At 42.7% G+C, this 21,384-nt stretch overlaps 1 protein-coding gene across 2 annotated transcripts in view; it reads left to right on the forward strand.

Moving 5' to 3' along the window:
- LOC132825531 (inactive rhomboid protein 1-like) overlaps positions 1-21,384 on the forward strand; it is a 366,299-nt gene that overhangs the window by 90,611 nt on the left and 254,304 nt on the right. For both annotated transcript variants that reach the window (XM_060840891.1, XM_060840892.1), the window contains exon 2: positions 7,681-7,750. The gene's annotated coding sequence lies outside the window, so the exon portion shown is untranslated. The remainder of the gene's footprint in view (positions 1-7,680; positions 7,751-21,384) is intronic.

Consider the following 21,384-nt stretch of genomic DNA (forward strand, 5'->3'; position numbering starts at 1 on the left):
TCACCATGAAACACCTACCTTAGTTTGATTTTCCAAAATGCAAGACCTCACACTTATCTATATTAAACTCCATTTGCTGTTTCTCGACCCACATCCCCAGCTGATCAAAGTCCTGCTGCAATATCTGATAACCTTCCTCACTGTCTTAGTAAGATCTTGATGTGAAATCTTCTCCTTGTGTGAAAGATGTAAACCTGAAGTGGGTAGAATTTTTCTTAGGGTTGAGGGTCTGTGGCATCCTCTGATCCAGACAGTGGTGGGGACAGGGTCGTTAAGGCAGAGGTTGGTTGGTGAATTCTTGACTGACAAAGGAGTGAAGGGGTATCATGGCAGGCAATGTTCAGATCAAACATTCGACTGGTGGATCAGACTGAAGAGGCCCAGAGGCCTTAATCCTGCTCCTAATTCATGAGATTGCTGTGTGTGCGTGTGTGGTATGGCTGGAGTGAGAGAGTGAACTTGCAGCATTGTTACCATGGTCCCAGTCAGCATTGATTTGGCAACTGGAAAAAGCACAGTGTCTAATTTATGGTTGCAAGTTATACCTGGGTGGTCACAACTTGGGTGTTGGCTGATGAAGGAACTTCCTGTAAATCCCTCCCTTTTGTAAACTGTAAAGCAAGTCTAAGGTTTGTTGTGGAGCAAAAATCCTTACAGCCTGATTGCTTTTAGATATATTCGACGTTCACCCATTTCCGTTGCAACAGTTCCTATTGTCTCTTGGCATTTCTTCATGAAGATTAACACCGTTGTAATCCATTTGTTGTAAGACTATTGGTGACCTGTCAGACCTATCTTTGAGCATTGGGTGCAACTGAAGGGGTTGGTGCTGCTGGAGACCTATTGAAACAGTTTTTTAAAAAAACCATTCCTGCCACTTTCCTACTGTATGTTACAGTCTTGGCCCCCTCCTTTTTCACACTAAAGCTGTTCAAGAGACTAATTATTCTGCTTTGGTGCCAATTTTAGTTGAGCAATACGTAACTCAAAGAAAGGAACTTTCTGTTGTGCTTTTTTTTGTTGTTATTTACTATGAAGCAATTCTGTGCAACTGGCATGAGCGAGTAAATTGCTTATTACGCTGTTGTGGAAAATTGTGATCATTTGCAAGCTCTGTAATTACAATGGAAATTGTTGTTGGCTGCAAAACTGTGAATAATTCCATTCCCAATGGGAATTCCCACAAGACGCTGAACAAAAGCTCTCTGTTTCCGACTCATTCCTTGGCTCGGACTGGGGAGATGCCTATGGTCTGGGCCCATAAATCTGGAGGTTCTTGTAGTTGGGAGGAGATTACATTTTGGTGGGAGAGTAAGGAAAGAGATTTTAAATTGTTTTGTCAGATATTAATTATCGTACATGCGGCAAGAAGCGGTTGTTTTTGCTTAATGGACAGTATTGCAACCTGGTCTGTGCAGACCACCCAACATCTCCTGGATTCATACAATCCCCACAGTGTTGAAACAGGCCCTTCAGCCCAACAAGTCCACACCGACCTTCCGAAGAGTAACCCGCCCAGACTCATTTCCCTACCCTATATTTACACCTGACCAATGCACCTACCCTATACATCCCTGAACACTCTGGGCAATTTAACCTGGCCAATTCATCTAACCTGCACATCTTTAGACTGTGGGAGGAAACCAGAGCACCCAGAGGAAACCCGTGTAGTCACTGAGAGAATGTGTAAACTCCACACAGACAAGTCGCCCGAGGTTGGAATCAAACCTGGGTCCCTGGCACTGAGGCAGCAGTGCTAACCACTGAGCCACTGTGCTGCCCCAGATTTGGCTTCTGCCTGGTTCATGCTGAGTTGACCAATCAGTCTCCGGGTCCTGCACAATGGCATGGAAATTCAGTTGAGGTTGTCTTTTCAATTTTATCCAATTGCCCACTGTAAAAAGACAGACCCTAGTCATGTGCAAAATTGTTGGGGAGGCCATGGCATGGTGGACCAGCAGTCCAGAAGCTCCAGCTAATGTTCTGACAACATTAGTTTGAATTCCACCACGAGTGGATGGGCAAATATCAATTCGGTGAAAATCTGGAATAAAAACTCCTCCAATGTTGACCTGTTGATGAACCCATCTGGTTCATCAATCTCCTTCAGTGAAACAAATTCTATCATAATCTTGATGGACTTTGGTGGGTATGCTTAACTCTCCTTTTCTCTGCCTCCTGGCTTAGAAGTGCACCTTCACTCTGTTGCTGATCAGAGTTCATCAAGTTCACCAAGTTCAGTAAAGCATTGTCCACGACCATTGACTGTGTCCATCCTGTGATGACCAAGGCGTGTTGGTTATGAATCACTGTCTTTGTTAATACATGCATTGGGATGTCTGAAGGTGAATAGCCACTCACTCTTTTGAATGTTCCTCTGAATATCACTTAGAGACATTTAGAAACATTTTTTGTCGTCTGAGATGCTGACACAGTGTTAGTTTCGAGGCACAAAAGATGCTGACTGCACCTCTGACAGATAGTAGCCGCAGGGAATATGGGTCTGTCTGAAGTTGTTCCTGACAACTCAAATGACTGACTGTCAGTCAGCTCCTCAGTACAGACTGTATACTCTGTTCACAATGTTTTTCCATGGGAGTACAAGGTAGCATTAGCCTCGTGAGTAGATCCTGTGTCAGCTAATCTTGTTCTCGTGTTGACACTGAGCTTATTCAGCTCCCTACAAGATCTTGCCTGCACTAGCAGACGGGTGAGGGCTGTTGTTCATGCCTGGGGTAAACCACCGTAGTTGTTCGGCTCTCAAGCTGAAAGATTATCCCTGTGTCATCTAGGCATGGCTTCAGGAAATATGTAAAGCCACAAGGAAGACTTTGGGGCCAAGACAGACTGGTCAAGGACGGTCTTTGCACCTCCACTTCATTGGAACCCCCCAACCCTACTGACGTGTAGCAGACCGCTTCAACTGCCCCTCCCACTCCCCCAAGGATGTGCAAGTCCTGGGCCACTTCCACTGCTAAATGAAAGCCACTGGCCAACTAGAGGAAGAACATTTCATCTTCCACCATGGGACCCTTCAAATACACGGCATCAACGTCTACTTCATTAGTTTCTAAATCTCCCCTTCCCCCACCTCGTCCCAGATGCAACCCTCCAACTCGGCACAGCTCTCATGACCTGTCTTACCTGTCCATCTTCCTTTCCACCTATCCTCTCCAAAAGTTCTCACCTTCCTGTCACAATTACCCCTCACCTGCATCCACTTATCGATTTCCCTCCTAAGCCCCACCCCACCCCACCCTACCCCACCCTACCCTCCTATTTATCTCTCATCACCCTCCACATTTCTGATGAAGGGCTTATGCCTGATATGTTGACTCTCTTGCTTCTCAGATGCTGCCTGACCTGCTGTGCTCTTCCAGCACCACACTTTTTGACCCCTCACTGGAACACTGTTTATTGTATCTCAATACAAACTGCTACTATACACAATTTGAGATGTAGCAGGCTCTAATCTCACTTAGGGTTTTGGAAGACTATTCTCTACATGTGCTTCTCTCTGACAGTCTCTTTCACAATGAGTTTTGAGAAGATTTGTAGCTCAGGTTGAGGTTCTGGGTGTAGGTTTGCTCGCTGAGCTAGAAGGTTCGTTTTCAGGCATTTTGTCACCATATTAGGTAACATCGTCAGTGAGCTTCCAGATGAAGCACTGGTGGTATGGCTCACTTTCTATTTGTGTTTACCTATACACTGTATTAAAAAAGAATAGGTACCAAAGAACACAGTCTGCCGATTTCTCAGCAACAAACCCAAACGTACAGACAAAACATATCCATAAACTGTAGCCACTCTCCCCTACATCAAAGACATCTCGGAAATGACTGCCAGACTACTCAGGCCTCTTGGCATCATGGTAGCTCACAAACTCACCAACACACTAAAACAGCAGCTAATGAGCTTGAAAGACCCTATACAGACAACAAGCAAAACTAATGGCATTTGCATTTACAAAATACCTTTCAAGAACTGTAACAGACACTACATTGGACAACCAGGTGGAAAACTAGCCACGAGGATACATGAACATCAACTAGCCACAAAAAGACATGACACACTCTCACTAGTATCCTTATGTACGGATGAGGAAGAACACCACTTCGACTGGGACAATACCCCATCCTAGGACAAGCCAAATAGAGACATGCATGAGAATGCCTAGAAGCAGGACATTCCAACCTGAACTCTGTCAACAAACACACTGACTTGGATCTCATTTACCACCATCATCCCCGGGGGGGGGGGGGGAACAGGAAATGATGTCATCACAGGAAATGACATCACTGACCTATGGAAACCTAAACACATAAATAGAAAGCGGGCCATGCCACCAGTGCTTCATCTGGAGACTCACTGGCGATGTTACCTGGTATGGTGTTGAAATGTCTGAAAATGAACTTTCCAGTTTAGTGAGCAAACCTACCCCACACACCCGCTGGTGTTATCCACCATTGTGGCAAATTAATCACATCTAGAAAACCCAACCTCATTACTAAAACCTTTCTAAAGAACCTGTCTCAGAACCAAGACCTGAGCCATTGCGTTAACTTTACCCTGATGGACCCCAGCTTAACTATAAACCTCTTCGCCACAGTACTAATTCCCTCAATAAGCCTCATGACAACTCTTCAATCCCTCCAAATAGACTCTCAATGCACCACAACATTAAATCTACCTGTCCCCTTTAAAGCCAAATCCAGGACTAATACCCTATTATTAACAATTCTTCCCAAAATATTGACTTCTCACTATGACACTTTACCCCTGTTAGTCCTCATGATAACACTGAAACCAGCTTTTGGTTAACAGCAAGGCCTCTCCCGTGAGTCTTTGAGGACACCCACCTGGGCTTGTGCACTGCTAGAGGAGTCCCACCCCAACTATTACAGTATAGCAGGCTAGGGTTCACTACCTCAGTCTCAGGGGTATAGGTGAATTGCACCAATATCCTCTACTATTCTTCTTTCTTTCCCCCCCCATCCCCCCAACCTCCAGTTCCCCCTCTCCCACAATCCTGCCCCAACTTTGAAACCTCATTGCTCTCAGTCAACCCCATGCAAAGCCATCATATTGTGCTGGGTGAAAGAACCCCATCCCCACCCTCCACAAGTAAAGGCCATCTTCTGGTGTTAGAGCTGTCCACGAAGACTCTTAATGCTGTTTCCAAATGCCTGATTGCTTTCTGCACATTCCATCATTGAAAAGGACAGATTTCAGGGATGTTATGTGTTTATTCAAGGCAAATGATATTATTCTTTCAAAAATCTGCAATCCTCTCAAAGGGGTACTGTATAGATGTTAGGCTTGTGCTTAGAACTACCTCTGAAATGAGTATTTGACCATGCTTCTCTGATTGTACCGTCCTTCAACCTGATGATGTGTAGGTCCAAGTGGAGGCTGAGCAGCAGGGGCGACTACACTCCAAACCTACTTGGCCATGAAGTGCTTGTGGACTCCTGCCCTCAGCATGTTGGATGAATGTCCCCTCTCTTTAAGAACTGTTTGAGATTGAGAACCTTGAGAAAGATAAATCTAGTTCAGCTGACACCCACAGCTGAAAGCAGACAATGATCTTGGCAGCTTCTCAATGAAGTGGTGCTGGCGAATTGGCTGATGTCATTGTCTACCCCTTCCACTTCTGATTGATGCAATAGGAAATCTTTGACTTTGAGTGGAGTGTAATAGTTCAGAACAGGCTGATAACTTCAATTGGTGTATCTGGATCCAGCAATCAGTTTTCTTTTAGGGACTGGTTCCTTAGTGTGCTAACCTGGAGGAAAAAAGCTTACTAACATAAATAGAACATAGAACAGTACAGACACTTCTTCGGCCCTCTGTTGTGCTGATCTTTTATCCTGCTCCTAAGATCAAACACTTAAAGCTTTTTTTTTGCTGTACGTAGGTCACTTTCTAGCTATCCAGTGCACTGACCACATGACTAATTGTGAATCCAGCTGTGAGGAGTTGCAATGATTTAAATAAAAATGAATAAAAGGCGTCATCATGAGCCATGTAAACTCCGTGCATGGTAAATGTCTTTGTCATAATACTTCCTCAGTGCTCGGTGTGTTACTCATGTACTGTGACCTTTCTCTTTGTTGGTACTTAATAAAATTGTGGAATGGTTACAGGGCAGTGCAGAAGGAGGCTGTTCAGCCTATCATTGCCAAGCCTGCCCTTTGTGTCTAGCCCCAGTTCCCCACTCTGTTTGCCTAGAGTCGCAAATGTATGGAGAGGAAAGAGTTGGCATCGTGCTCTGTTTGACCAATGGCAATATCGAATTTAGTCAAGCAGAAAACAAGCCCAACCAATAATTAGGAGCTATAACAGATCAAAGAACTACTTTTTAGTCATATTCTCAAGATATCTTAAAGTTTTATTTTTTTTAAAAAAGGGACATCTCAGCTCAGACAATGCCTTAAAGGTGTGAGTTAGTCTGTTTGTATTCCAATCTTGAGTCAGTCTGGTTCAATTTCCAAAGTGGAATTTACAAAATATTACATGGATTAACTGCCTCCAGGTTCTGCATTTTCTTGAGTAAAACAGAATGTATCTGGTGTGTGTGTGTGTGTGTGTGTGTGTGTGTGTGTGTTTATTTAGTGTAGTGGGGTCACCTGTAATGTGCCGTGAATCCAAGGTCCCAGTTGAGGCTATCCACATGGATACCGAACTTGGCTATCGGCCTCTTTGTGTTGTTGCCTGTCCTGAAGTCTGCCTTGGAGGATGGTCTCCCGAAGGTCTGAGGCCAAATGTCCCTGCCTGCTGAAGTGTTCCCCGACTGGGAGGGAACCCCCCTGTCTGGTGATTGTTGTGCGATGTCCATTCATCTGTTGTAGAGTCTGCTCGGTCTCACTAATGTACTAATTAGTGGGTGGCACAGTGGTTAGTACTGCTGCCTCACAGCACCAGAGACCCAGGTTCAATTCCCGCCTCAGGCGACTGACTGTGTGGAGTTTGCACATTCTCCCCGTGTCTGCGTGGGTTTCCTCCGGGTGCTCCGGTTTCCTCCCACAGTCCAAAAATGTGCAGGTTAGGTGAATTGGCCATGCTAAATTGCCCATAGTGTTAGGTGAAGGGGTAAATGTAGGGGAATGGGTCTGGGTGGGTTGCGCTTTGGCGGGTCAGTGTGGACTTGTTGGGCCACACTGTAAGTAATCTAATCTTAAAAAGAAATGCTTCGGGGCATCCTTGCCTGCAGCGTATGAGATAGGCAACGTTGACAGGGTCACATGAGTACTTGCCGCGCACATGGTGAGTGGTGGAGTATCCTGATGAAAGGCTTTTGCAAAGATTCTGTCTATCTGCAGTTGCTACATTTTTAAAGAAAACAGAAATTGTTGGAAAAGCCCCCCTCAGCAAGTCTGGCCGCATCTGTAGGAGAGAAATCAGGTCTACTGGAAGTGTGCAGCAAGGAGAAATCCAGTTCTGAGGAAGGGTCATTCGACCTGAAATGTTAGCTCTGATTTCTGTCCACAGCTGGTGCCAGACCTGAGCTTTTCTAGCAATTTCTGTTTCTAATTCACAGCATCTGCTCCTCTTTTGGTTTTTATTCTATGTTTTGAAGTTTGTCGTGAACATTTGGCCTATAAACATAGGGTTGCATAAATCCATGTGCTTATTTTGAACATGACTAAGTTATACTTTTTTTTTCTTCCCCTGTTACAGAAGTATGTGTGATATGGAAAACGCGTTGGACTACTGCATCGAGAGACAGTAAATCCCTTGGAAAAGCAAGGTATGAATATGCATAGAATGTGTTGCTTGGAAGTACCATCTCCTTGCCACAGACTTTGAGAGGGCATCTGACATCATTTTACGTTTCAAATGTCAAATTTCACATTAAATTAATGAATTGGCCTCCACTGTGTGAAGCTTTGCCCAGCAGAGTCTGATATGTATTTCCTCCATTAGTAAGCTTGAAGAAGGTGAACTTATGTTCATATGACACCTTCTATAAGGTCAGGACAGCCAGTCTTATCCACCCGCAGATGCATAGCAGGTTCTCACATGCAAAGGTATAATAATGGGCCGATAATCTGTTTGGTGGAGTTAGTTGAAGATTATCTGCTGACCAGAATGCAGGATTCTAGCTCAGCACCATCCTCATGACCTGTCCTACCTGCTAATCTTCCTTCCCAATATCCACTCCACCCTCCTCTTTGACCTTCATCCCCACCCTCATCCATTATTTTACTCTTTGCTACCTTCTCCCCAGCCCCCCCACCCCCTCCCATTTATCTCTCCACCCCGGAGGCTTTCCTGCCTTCATTCCTGATGAAGGGCTTTTGCCTGAAACGTTGATTTTCCTGCTTCTTGGATGCTGCCTGACCTGCTGTGCTTTTCCAGCACCACTCTAATCTAGAATGCAGGAAAACCCAACTGCAACATTTTTATTAAGAACACAGCCAAGGAAATTGAAGGTGAGGAATACTGAAGATCTCTAACATCGGGGGCTTGAGAAACTTGTTCCTATCCCAACGAGGTCTCCAGGTTCCATACTACAGATTTATTTCTCAGAGAACATCAGAAATGTTTTAAATAGGTGTAGTTTGGTTCATTTGATTTTCAGTTTTCCTGGAAATTCTGTTTTGAACTCTTCGACTGCACTTCCAGTACTTACGCTTCAAGCTTTTTGAATTCATTTCTAAATCTCTATCGTCATCTCCTTAATGTATTTGTTTAAATAGACCATGTTTCTTTTCATACTCACTGACTCCCAGGCCCATGCATCTTGCTGCCTACCTTCATTGCTTGTTCGTTTTCCTCAGTACCTTGGGAGCTCTTGGGGATCACTTCTCCATGTTCAAGATACTGAAGAAATGAGAGCTGTGGTTGGAAGTGACATTTGATGTTACGATGGAGGGATTCCATTACCCTGACCTGAATAATATTTGCTGTTGACCATCAGTTGCAAACCAGAGTAGACAATCACTTTCTGCCATTTTGATTTAGTCACAGAATTGTTTTATTAATTATTTATGATTTGTAAACCAATTGCCGGGAATTGTTTTGTTCTAATTTAAAAGTCTGTGGGCGGGCGAGTGGGGAGGTGGTGTGTGTATTTGGACATAATTTGCACTTGTTTCCGCATTCTCAATATTTTAATAGCTACTGGACTAATTTATAAAATTTAAAGTGTTGAATTTTTTTTCCCCTTTCGGCATTATGACAATTTGGTTAAATATTTGCATCTTTCATTGACAAATGATCCAAACCACAAGTTGGAGAGTATTCTGTGGCATGAGCCATGCAGAATCCATAGAATCAGTATAGTGTGGAAACAGGCCATTCAGCCCACAAGTTCACACTGACCCTCCAAAGAGCATCTCACTGAGCGGCATCCCCCTACCCCATCCCATGCCAATGCACTTAACCTACACATCCCTGAACACTATGGGTAATTTAGCATGGTCAATCCACCTAACCTGCATATGGACTGTGGGAGGAAACCCACGCAGACACTGAGAATGTGCAAACTCCACACAGGCTCATGGTGGAATTGAGCCCAGGTCCCTGGCGCTGTGAGGCAGCCGTGCTAACCACTGAGGCACTATGTCACTTGGATTCTTTAAAGGCTGATCCTGTTCAGGTTTTCAGACCCATTGATAACACACTGTTCATACAGGCAGCAAGCTAAACCTCTCAGTATTCCTGTGTACAATAATGGGTCCAAACTGGAGGAAGGTAGAATATGTCATTAATCAAGCATGGTAATCCATATGTCAAGATTAAAAGTTGACTTTTAACATCTCTCGATCCTGAAATTGTGTTCCTGAGATGTTGGTGTTTTCATAGCCCCTAGTTGAAAATAGAGCAATAGTTTGAGTAAAATTATATTCACTGTTATGCTTTGTGACATCATGTCATGCCAAAGGCTTGCCACTTAATGAGTAAATGTCTGCATACTTGACATTCTAAATGAAGTAAGCCTGTGGCAAACACTGTGCTCTGTGGTGGATCATTTTCATCTCCCTACTGCCAAGGAACAAGGTGTGGTTGCTTTTGTTACTTTTTTTTTGCTGGTGAGACTCTTGAGTGAAACATTCGGAACTGCAGACTGGTTTTGTCTGGGCATTCTTTCTTCATGGGAGGTCCGTGCATTCAGGATGAGGCGCAGGAAGCAAACGGAATTGTAGCTGCTGGGATGTCAACATTAGCAGGGCATCCTCGCAGGAATGCTTATTGTCTGCACAGTCCAGGAAACACGCCCTCACAGCTCTCCTGACGTTGCTCTTCTTCAGTAATGCTTTCATAGAATTGAGTCACGTTTTCCTGCAAGACCTACAGCCACCTCCTCAAGCTTGTGTAACTTCAACCTTTGAAGTCGATTGTTTTGCGCACTTTGTTTCTGCTTCATACAGTCATAGAGATGTACAGCACAGGAACAGATCTTTTTGGTCCAACTCGTCTGTGCTGCCCAGATACCCTAAATTAATCTAGATCCATTTGCTAGCATTTGGCCCCTATCCCTTTGAACCCTTCCTGGTCAGATACCCATCCAGATGCCTTTTAAATGTTGTAATTGTACCAGCCTTCACCACTTCCTCTGGCAGTTCATTCCATGCACGCACCATCCTCTGCATGAAAAAGTTGCTTCTCTAGTTTTGGATTTCCCTACCCTGGGGAAAAGACCTTGACTATTCACTCTATCCATGCCCCTCATGATAATTCCTTTCCAGGCTACACTGTATGTCTGTAATATGAGCAATGATGGAGCAGGTAACAATTGTGGTCCCTGCAGTCTATGCACTGTATAATAAACTTGCACTTGCCACACAACAACCAAGGCTAAGTTATCTCTTGGGAGAGGTAATAAAACAGATTAACAACGCAGATCAATTTGAGGCAAATGTATGGGAAATTTCTAATTGGCAAAGGTTGGCTTGGGGTGGGGGAATCTCTGACCCTTCAGTATGTAAGGTTTTGTAAGTTGTTTCTCATTCTATCCAAAGTAACATAGTAAGATGTTTTGATTATTTCTAGCCTTATTATTAAAATGATTTTAACTTACTATAATTGAGCAGCATCATCAGGGATGAGAGTGGATGCAATGTGACAATGTAATATTCCCATTGTACCCAGTGAGTTCTTAAATTGTCATGATTTGGAGATGCCAATGTTGGACTGGGGTGTACAAAGTTAAAAATTGCACAACACCAGGTTATAGTCCAACAGGTTTAATTGGAAGCACGCTATCTTTTGGAGCATCGCTCCTTCATCAGGTGATTGTGGAGGATACAATTCTAAGGCACAGAATTTATAGCACTGTAAATTTTTGCTATAAATTCTGTGCCTTAGAATTGTGTCCTCCATAATCACCTGATGAAGGAGCGTCACTCTGAAAGCTAGTGTGATTCCCATTAAACTTGTTGGACTATAACCTGGTGTTGTGTGATTTTTAACTTCTTAAATTATGTTCTTTAACATCCTTTCATGTCCCAAGAATCCTTTTGAAATCTCTCATTGATAAAAGGTTTACTTATTGCTTATATAATTTTCCACTGGTTCATTTCTGTTCCATATAATGTCCGTTTTCAATTCTATCTATAATGAAGTGATTATATTCCTTTTGGAATCTCAAACAACTTCTGCTTCCATCTTATTTGTCTTCATTATTTCTTGCCTCGTTTTCATTTTTTGACTTTGGGTGCATATTTCTCTTCCATGTTTTTTGAAAATCTCTTCAACATATTTATTTCACAGAGGCAGCCGCATTACCTTACACAGCTAGCTGGTTCACCCGCTCCAAGTAACTGACCGTCATGCGAAGTTGACCTTTTCTCCCCAAGCTCTAGATTTTCTGTCCCCTTAACTGGTTGCTATTAATTCAAACCACAGTGTTTTTTCGCCAACAGTCTTCAATTCATGCCTATGATAAGCAGGTGTCTAATATTATGTTAGCTAAACACTTGCCTTGAATATTCTAAATCCGGAAGAGAGGGCTGTGTGACTGTGACAAAGATTAACTATTCTTCTACATTCTCCTTAACCTTTCCACAGCCTTTGACTTCATTGACCATGTTTTAGAAGATGGTTGACCTGAAGGGATTAACTGAGGAACATTCGTACATCTCCACCCATTAGTGTATAAATGATGAGCACTTCCTGGAGACTGTCAGTGTTGTCAGTTAGTTTGTTTGTTGGTGCTTGTTCCGTGACTATGTAACGCAGGCATGGTTAATATCTCTTGGGACCTCTTGTTTCTTACCTGCTTACCTGCATAAGTGCAGCTCCAGAAACACACTATACCATCCCAGAAAAGCAGCCCACTTGACTGGCAATCTAAATGTGACCTTCAACGTTCCCTCCCTATACAGTGGCAGCAGTCAGTACTGTCTGCAGTCACTCGCTAAGGTTCCTTTGACTTCCAAACCTGAGACCCATACCATCTAGAAGGTCAAGGACAACAGATATCTGGGAACGCTGTCACCTTGGAGTGACATACCATCCTGACTTGGAACTTTATAATTGCTCATTCATTTACTTTGGGGAAAAGATCTGAAACTCCTTTCAGATATCTCTTTATCCCAAAGTCTACTTTGATTCAGGAAGCAGTTCACTACCACCTTCTCCAGAGCAACTAACAACGGACAGTAAATGATGGTCTAGGCAGCAACACCCACATCATAGGAGTTCGTTTGAGAATAAAATGCTTTATAATTCTAATGTTACCTGTTATCTCATAATTAAGTAGTAATTAATTTTGTTACTCAAGTATATGTCATTTCTGCTGAAGACTTGTTAGTGGTTAATCTTTCACCACAGCATATCAGTGAGTGTTGTAGGATGGTATTGCATGGAGAATTGATGGGAGCAGATCCACCCAGGCAGATTCTCTCACTAGTAAAAACTAGATTCTCTTTTTCAACCAACCCTAACGAAACATTCTGAAGACAATGAACCACAGCCATCCACTTCTGGGCTAAATATTTTCTTTAGTTGTAACCCTGCACCCAGCACCATACCTGAAAGTAATAATAATGCTGATGATGACCTTTAGCCCTTGTCTTAGTACAGTACTGTAATTCAGCAAACTCAGAAAACCCTTGAAGTATAAAATTTATTGTATTATTTCATTAAAATATATGGTTTTAGCATTTGCTTAGACTATTTGTATCAGGCTAACTATTTTTGATTTGGTTTTTACTAGCATTTTTGGTGGTTTTCCACCAGCCCTGTTTTCCCATCGGCCCTGTTATTTTTATTGCATTATTTTCAATAGTATGAGAATGCAACTATCGCATTGCAGCAGAACGTACTATACTGGTTAAGGACATCTCGTACACAGACCACAGCATTTCCTCCAATGTCTCTCTGCTGTCGTCCAGTTAGATGGGATTGTTCTTACCTCATTCCACTCTTATTATCTATTTGAAAAATGGCTTTCATTTGCTTCTCTTCCTGCTCCTGCACGGTTGCTCCCAGAATCCCTTGAGGATGTCTGCCATGCTCCAGTTATTTCTCACCTATGTCCTGCCCCTTGATGACACCTTCTGAAGACACAGGCAGTTTTGTCTCCATTGATAAGCCGACAATAATCCATTCTACCTAATCCGCGCATCCCCCTATCCAAACCCACCTCCGCCATTATTGTTCCCACTTGTTCCGTATCCAGTGCTGTCACAGTTCCTCGAATTGAATATTGGGAAGACCAAGGACAGTGCCTTGACATTTTACAACACACTCCTCACCAGTCACCCACATTTTACCCTTGGAAGTTCTAACTGAGCTCGAGTTTATTGCCATTCGTGATCTAACTTGCACCAAGTCCTATTCACTTAGCACACTTTGTACTGAGTAACCTGTATTGACGCCGGCTTAAGCAATTCCCCAAAAGTTTAAAATTCACATCTGTGTTTTCAAATACCTCCACTCTGCAGAAAGAAGGAACATATCCTGGCTTGCATCTCATATTTAAGCAAAAGGTGGGGGGAGTATTATTCCCTTGTGCTTTCTCTGTGGTAATGCTTCAACTGAACAGTTGACCTGCTAACCACTCTTAACTCTTTATTTTCATGTGGTATAAATTGTTTCTTCCTTTTGAAATTTGGTATTCTTGCTTCTGTTTTGATGAGGGCACAGCTGAGAAGTTTTGTGAGCTCGTCCTTTTTGTTCAGCAATACTCAAATTTGATATTAATTAGAGATTCTTGTGCTTGCTGACCAGTAACTGCCTGGGCCTGATATAACTATAACTAGGAGGAGAATTATCGATATTGTGTTTGACAGTATGATTCACTCATTGCAGGACTGACCTATTACTCAGCTGGCTGTCCATCCATCCTGTGACTTGATGTATAACTATTACGTGATTTTCTTTTCATGTGATTCAGTGGATATATCATTTATTTTAGCTTTCGGATTTAAATCAAGTGGCATTGGTCTGTATGAATGAGGGTGTTTCGTAATTAGATTAGATTGGATTGCTTAGTGTGGAAACAGGCCCTTCGGCCCAACAAGTCCACACCGACCCACCGAAGCGCAATCCACCCAGACCCATTCCCCTACATTTACCCCTTCACCTAACACTACAGGCAATTTAGCATGGCCAATTCACCTAACCTGTACATCTTTGGACTGTGGGAGGAAACAAACGCAGACACGGGGAGAATGTGCAAACTCCACACAGACAGTTGCCTGAGGCGGGAATTGAACCCGGGTCTCTGGCGCTGTGAGACAGCAGTGCTAACCACCGTGCCGCCCATAATTAGCTTGTCAGTCTTTCTAGAACCATGATTGTTAAAGCAGTATGTCAGAGAGTAGGTGATTAGGGCTTTCCAGGAGTGGTTTGTTTGTATTGAGAGTTTTATAGTCACAGTGCAAATGACAAAAGGCCTCCGCTTGCTTTGGAATTAAACGAATCAAAATGTGATTTTTTTAAACTGAATATAAATGTACAGATTGCAAAGCTTTTTTGGAAGATTGCAGAAGATCTGGAGAAAGAAGTAAGTTCAGAATAGTTTGGAAGTAGGCTATCTTAGGATAAGAGTTTGAGTGAATGTTCGATATCAGAAATGTTTGATTAGAACCCTGAAGGTGTTACTTGAAGTGAAAAAAATCTAAGCCCCAGTGTGTTAACAATCCAGGAACTGTAAGAAACAGTTAAACCTTTCGATGTGATCACATTCCTTTCTGTTGTATTTGAGTACTGCAAAGTGGTGATGTTGGGAATAGATGGGAGATTGCTCAGCTCTGCTGTGCGTTTCAAACTTGCAAGTTGTGTAATGTAACAAAAACTTTGTCCTATTTTACCTTCATTTTTTCTGTCTAATAAAAGTTTTTAGGTGTCAATGCTATCACAGATCTATAGTACTGTGTGTGCTTATGTTTTAGTGAAAGACCACCATTTTAAACAAGAAAAGCTCAACAAAAGCTGATCTATCAAGCCAGTTTCAATCTGTAATCTGACATGTTCAGTACAAACATCGACTGGGGTCATAACACACCCACCATGGGAAAGACCTGTTATCTATGCAACATTGCCAAATGAAATTGTCTTATTGGCATCTTTGGGCAGGCAGGAGGATGTTTTTGAACTATAGCCAAAAACCGTTCATGCTTGTTTATTTATTTAGTGCTATTATACAGGTTACTAGCATTGAGTTCAATCGCTTCCAGCTGCCCACAGGTACTACAGTGGCGTAGCTTTCATTCTTTTAACTTCAACAATGAATGCTGGTCAATGGTTTGACTTTGCAAGTTGTCACAGTTGAGGCTAATTCTTCTGATGCTGGTCTGCAAGCTTACAGGAGCCAGGAGTTTTTTTGTCTTGCCTTTGATCTGATGATCTCCTCTTCTGTTGCAATTGGCTAACTCCAAACGTACCCATGTGGTTCACTCAACCAACCTGCATTGCAGATTAAGGGATGTTATTTATCTCCTAGTTGGGTGTACAAGAGCACCCTTATGGTATGAGCCTGTCTTTCTTGATCCTTTCAAACTTTTGTCATCAAACCTTTTAACTTCACCACCCCTGCATAAAATCTGTGTGTACACACACTCTGTTGTCAAGGTGTGAAGCCATAAAATCTCTTGGTTAATGGAATGTTAAATTGTTGTTTAGATAACCAAAACAAATGCTTGAAATTGGCTGATATTCATATTTTTATAAACCTGAAAAATCAGCCTAAAAGTTATTTTGTTTACAAGTAAGACCAGGCATTAGTTTCTATTCAGTCAGGGCTTTGAACCCCTCGGTTGGCTTGGAGCACTTAAGACGTAAGCAACAATCCTTCACACACGAACCACGCTCTGTGTAAAAAAAAAAGAATTGCCCCTCATATCCTTTTTAAATTTTTCACCCTCACCTTAAAAATATGCCCCCTAGTTTTGAAGACAAACCACCCCCCAACCTGAGGGAAAAGACCCTGGTCACGCACCCTATCCATGCCCCTCATGATTTTATAAACCTCAATAAGATCACCCCTCAGCCTCCTGAACTCCAGTGGGGAAAAAAAATCTCAGCCTCTCTGGTCTATTTTTAAATCTCAAACCCTCTATTCTCAGCAACATCCTGGCAAATCCTTTCTGAACCTTGTTCCATGCCCTTCCTATGAAGGGCAACCAGTACCGTACTCAGTACTGTAGGAGAGGCCTCAATGTCCTGTACAACCTCAATATGACATCCCACTTTGTGTACTCAATGGACTGAGCAATGAAGGCAAGTGTGCTAAATGTCACCTTAATCGCCCTGTGACGCGAATTTCAAAGACCCCTCGGTCTCAGCACTACACAGTTATCCTGTCAAAGATTGTTATTACTTTCATTCCTGCCGCTTGGCATGTTTTGAAAATGAACTATGAAGGTGGTTGGCTCTACGAAACACGTTTAAAAATGTTTGCTAACGAATTTATTTACTCATGTTTGTATTTGGTTCAGCCAGTGAGAATCTGGTTTTAATTATGAGAGGTCACTTACTTATTTTTCCTCGTGTCTTTCTACTCCACTTGCAGCAAAACTACGGCCTTGGTTTTGATTCTGGAATAATGGGTCTGCTCAATTTGACGATTGATGACTTAATGCCTTGCTCTGTCTGGACACTTGCCCAATCTTATTTTTACCACATCATTGTCTGAATAAGGTGTTGCATAAGAGGGTATTACAAACATTAGGACTCCTGGAACTAAGAAATGTACTAAAATGGGTTTGAAGATTGAGTAAGGTGCACCAAAGAGTAATCTGGTTTGGATTTGGATAATAGGGTACCCACAGTAGAGGATACCATTGGGGTCAGTTCTTGTGTGCCAGCTACATTAGTGATTTGGATGTGGGGACTAAATTTTCTTATGTTCGTTGAATCTGGGTGTTTATGTAGAATGTAGTGTGGGTCTGTCGTCTTGAATCTCTGCTGTCCTTGACTCTGTATGTAGACCCACAGCCTAGCGAAGAAGGGAGTTGTGGGATTTTGACCCAGTGATACTGCAGGCAAGGTGATATGTTTCCAAGTCAGGACAGCCTGTAGCTTGTAGGGGAAATTGTAAGTGTTAGTGTTCCTTTGCATTACCTAACGTTTGCCTTCTATGTGGCAGAAGGGTCACAAATTTTCAGGTGCTGTATGAGGAACCTGCAACCGTTGTGTGGTTTTGAGAGTGACTGCAGTGAATCTTTTGTATTGTTTACATTGCTGCCACTGTGGTACATGTGGTAGAGTATATTGAGGTGGTGGATTAAGTGTGCTGCCTTGTCTTGAATAATGTTGGAGCTTCTTGTGGCGTTGGATCTGCATTCAGAAGACAAGTAGGGATCGCACTCTGGACTTGTACCTAGTAGAAGGTGGGTAGACTTTAGGAAGTCAGAAGGATGGTTATGTACTCTGTTCTCTTGACTCTTTCTTATATCTGCTGTATATCTACTGTTAGGTTTCTGGTCAATGGTGCACCCTAGAATGTTGATGGTGGGAGATTCATTGATGATGATGCTGTTAACATCGAGAGAAAAAGGTCTGTTCTCATTTGCAGATGCTCATTCCTTGGTGTTTGTATGATATGAGGAGTGATTGGTGTGAAAGTAAACTGTTTGAATGACTCAGAAAGGTCTGTAGTCAAGTTAAATGAATGGGCAAGATAATGGCAATTTGACCATAATGTACCAAAGTGTAAAGATATCCACTTGTGTAGGAGAAACAGACTTAGAGAGACTGGGAAATAGTTTCAGAAGAGCTAGTGTGGTCTTGTTCATGAGCTAAATTGCAATTGCACTAAGCAGATAGAAGTGCAAATGGTGTTCTAACTTTTTACAAAGGCATCGACTTTCAAGGGTGAATAAGATTTTAACTCTTACTATTTATGGAATTGCTGAGGCAACACCTGAACGGCCGTGCACGGGTTTGATCTCCTTGTTGTCAGGTTCCCTAGCCTTGGTTGCAGTGATGAGATTGTTCTGAGGTCCAATTGAGTAGAATGGGCCTAAATTCTCTGGGAAAATGAATTAGCTTTATTGTCACATGTACTGACATAGGTACAGTGAAAAGTTTACAAGTGGTTGGTGCCTGGAACGCATTGCCAGCGGAGGTGGTAGAGGTGGCACGATAGTGCCATTTAAGATGTATTTAGACCGATACGTGAAAAGACAGGGAACAGAGGGAAACAGATCCTTAGGAAATAGGCGATGGGTTTGGATAGAGAATCTGGATCGGCACAGGCCTTGGAGGGTTGAAGGGCCTGTTCCTGTGCTGTAATTTTCTTTGTTGTCACCACGTATAATGTCATTTTAGGTCCAAAAGTGCTGAGGTGCAGATTCTCAAGTACAAATTCTTTGGGAAAAGAATGAGAAACTAAAGAAATAAAAGATCCAGCTTTACAAGCCTTCAAAAGTACACAATCATAAACTAGAAAAATACAGTTCAGAATAAGTCTTTCCATGATAACATAATTTTTAAAAGCTTTTTTAAAAAAATTACGAATGGTGCAAGACTGCAGTGAAATATAAGGTTCTAAATGGGTTTGACATGGCAGAAGCTGAGGCAGTACCCTCTTCCAAGGGGAGCCCAACACCAAATAAGGGTCATAGTTGCAGAATGTGGAGTTGGTCTGTAATGAGGAGAAATGTCATCTTCCAGATTTTGAACTCCCTGTCAAAGAAAGCAGTGGATTCTAAATAATCGAGTGTACTTCAGACAGAGATCAGTCGGTTTTGAAGAGTAAGGGGATTCAGGGATATAAGGGCAGTGCAGAAAGCTGGAGCTCTGGTAGAAGGTGAGCAGGTGTCAAGGACTGAATGGCCTACTAAAATATCCATCTCCCCACCCACTGGCAGCTGATATGGACCAGAGGAATGACTGGCTGTATAGTAATTGTTACAAACAGATGAGTGAGTAGGGCTTCCCTCTTTTCAACCTCCCCACTTAACCACAACAAGGTTTGAGTTTTCTCTTTAGTGTATGGCTTATTTAACATGTGGTTAACCATTATTTTATTGTAAAAATAAGGAGTCAGTCGAGGTTTCCTTCAGTAAAAGAAAGATTGGATTTATTACTAACACTGATTTCTAAAACAAATTACAGCTTCTATATCGAAGAGTCTAACACTCTCACACGTGCACAATTACAAATACCATACAATGTTAAAAGGAAATTATGTTCAGGACAAAACAAGGATGAAAGAAAACACACAGTTTAATGTCCCTTGTGTGTGTGTCCGTCCATTGTGTACAGTTGTCGGCGTCACCATATAGGAAGGATGTGAATGTATTGGAGAGAGCGGAGAGACCGTTGACAGGAATGGTCCCTGGGATGAAGTTGGGGCTGTTATTCTTGGAGAGAAAAAGACTAAGAGGAGATCTAATAAAGATCTCTAAACTCTAGAGTAGGCTTGATAGTAGATAAGAAGAAAAAGTTCCCGTTGCTGAAAGGAGCAAGAACGAATAGATTTAAAGTGACTAGCAAAAGAAGTAACAATGGAGTGAGGAAAAGCCTCTTCACTCAGTGAGTAGTGATGCTACGAAATGCAGTGCTGGAAGTGTGGACTGTGTCTCAGTTGAGACAATCAAGGGGCATTGGATGATTATTTGGGAAATAGTAATGTGCAGGGGTAATGGGGGAATAATGCAGGAGATTGGCACTGGGTAATGATGCTCGTTTAACAGGTCGGAGGTGACTTCCTCTGAGTTGTAACAATTCGGTGATTATATGTGATTTTGTATTTGGTTGTGATGTGGAAGGGCAGACCAGTGAGAACCAAGCAGGGTCAGCCAGGCTGCCAAATTAATAAATAGTGGTGAGGACTTTAATTTGATTCTCAAAGTGATCTTGCAGTGCATTCCTTGGCCACTCGAGGGGTTTAGCGCATGGTATTAATAACCCTGATACTCCCTTTGGATTGCTGTTTTGGAAAGCTTCCACTGAGCTGGCGGTTGTACCTGTGGGAACCCATGAAGTGCCTGTAACTGTTGGTTTCTGGGAATATCACCACCCATGAATCTGGCTGCTGATTTCAGTTTGTCAGTGGATGTTACAGCCTGTCTGAACCAACTAGTTTTCTAATATTGTGATTGATATTTTGTTGAGAGGCTGATGAGGTGGAGGGATCTGATCATCTGGGAGATCATGCATGTTGACAATGCATCTTCCAATGAGCTGGGGCTTCTCTGCAGTTAAGTGGAAGTGAAGTTTGTAACAATGAGTAATACCTTGAAAGCATAACCATCCACCTCTAAGGTGCATCTTTGACTCTGCAAGGCAGAGCTGAACATAGAGCAATGTTTGTATGGCTAAGAGAGTCTCCAAGCTAATCGACTGATATTGTTCTGCTGCCTTATCCCTAAAACCTCCTTCAAAGCCCATCTCATTGATCAAGATTGTGGTTACCTGTCCCAATATCTTTACATGTGCTTCACTGTCAGACTTTGCTTAGTAGCTCAACATTTGGGAGAAGATTTGTAGCTTGGGTACTCGCTGTTGTGGTTCTGTTCGCCGAGCTGGGAATTTGTGTTGCAGACGTTTTGTCCCCTGTCTAGGTGACATCCTCAGTGCTTGGGAGCCTCCTGTGAAGCGCTTCTGTGATGTTTCCTCCAGCATTCATAGTGGTTTGTCTCTGCCGCTTCCGGTTGTCAGTTCCAGCTGTCCGCTGCAGTGACCGGTGTATTGGGTCCAGGTCGATGTGCTTATTGATTGAATCTGTGGATGAGTGCCATGCCTCTAAGAATTCCCTGGCTGTTCTCTGTTTGGCTTGTCCTATAATAGTAGTGTAGTAGGGAAAGACAATGGAATGAGGACATGCCACAACCCAAAGGACTAGCCACACTATCATACATCAAAAACATTTCTGAACTGACAGCCAGACTACTGCGACCACTGGGACACTCAACAGCACACAAACCAACAGCCACTCTCAGACAACAACTCACCAGGATGAAGGGCCCGATACCCAGCATG

The sequence above is a fragment of the Hemiscyllium ocellatum genome, chromosome 20, assembly GCF_020745735.1.
Source record: "Hemiscyllium ocellatum isolate sHemOce1 chromosome 20, sHemOce1.pat.X.cur, whole genome shotgun sequence".
Classification (NCBI taxonomy): Eukaryota; Metazoa; Chordata; class Chondrichthyes; order Orectolobiformes; family Hemiscylliidae; genus Hemiscyllium; species Hemiscyllium ocellatum.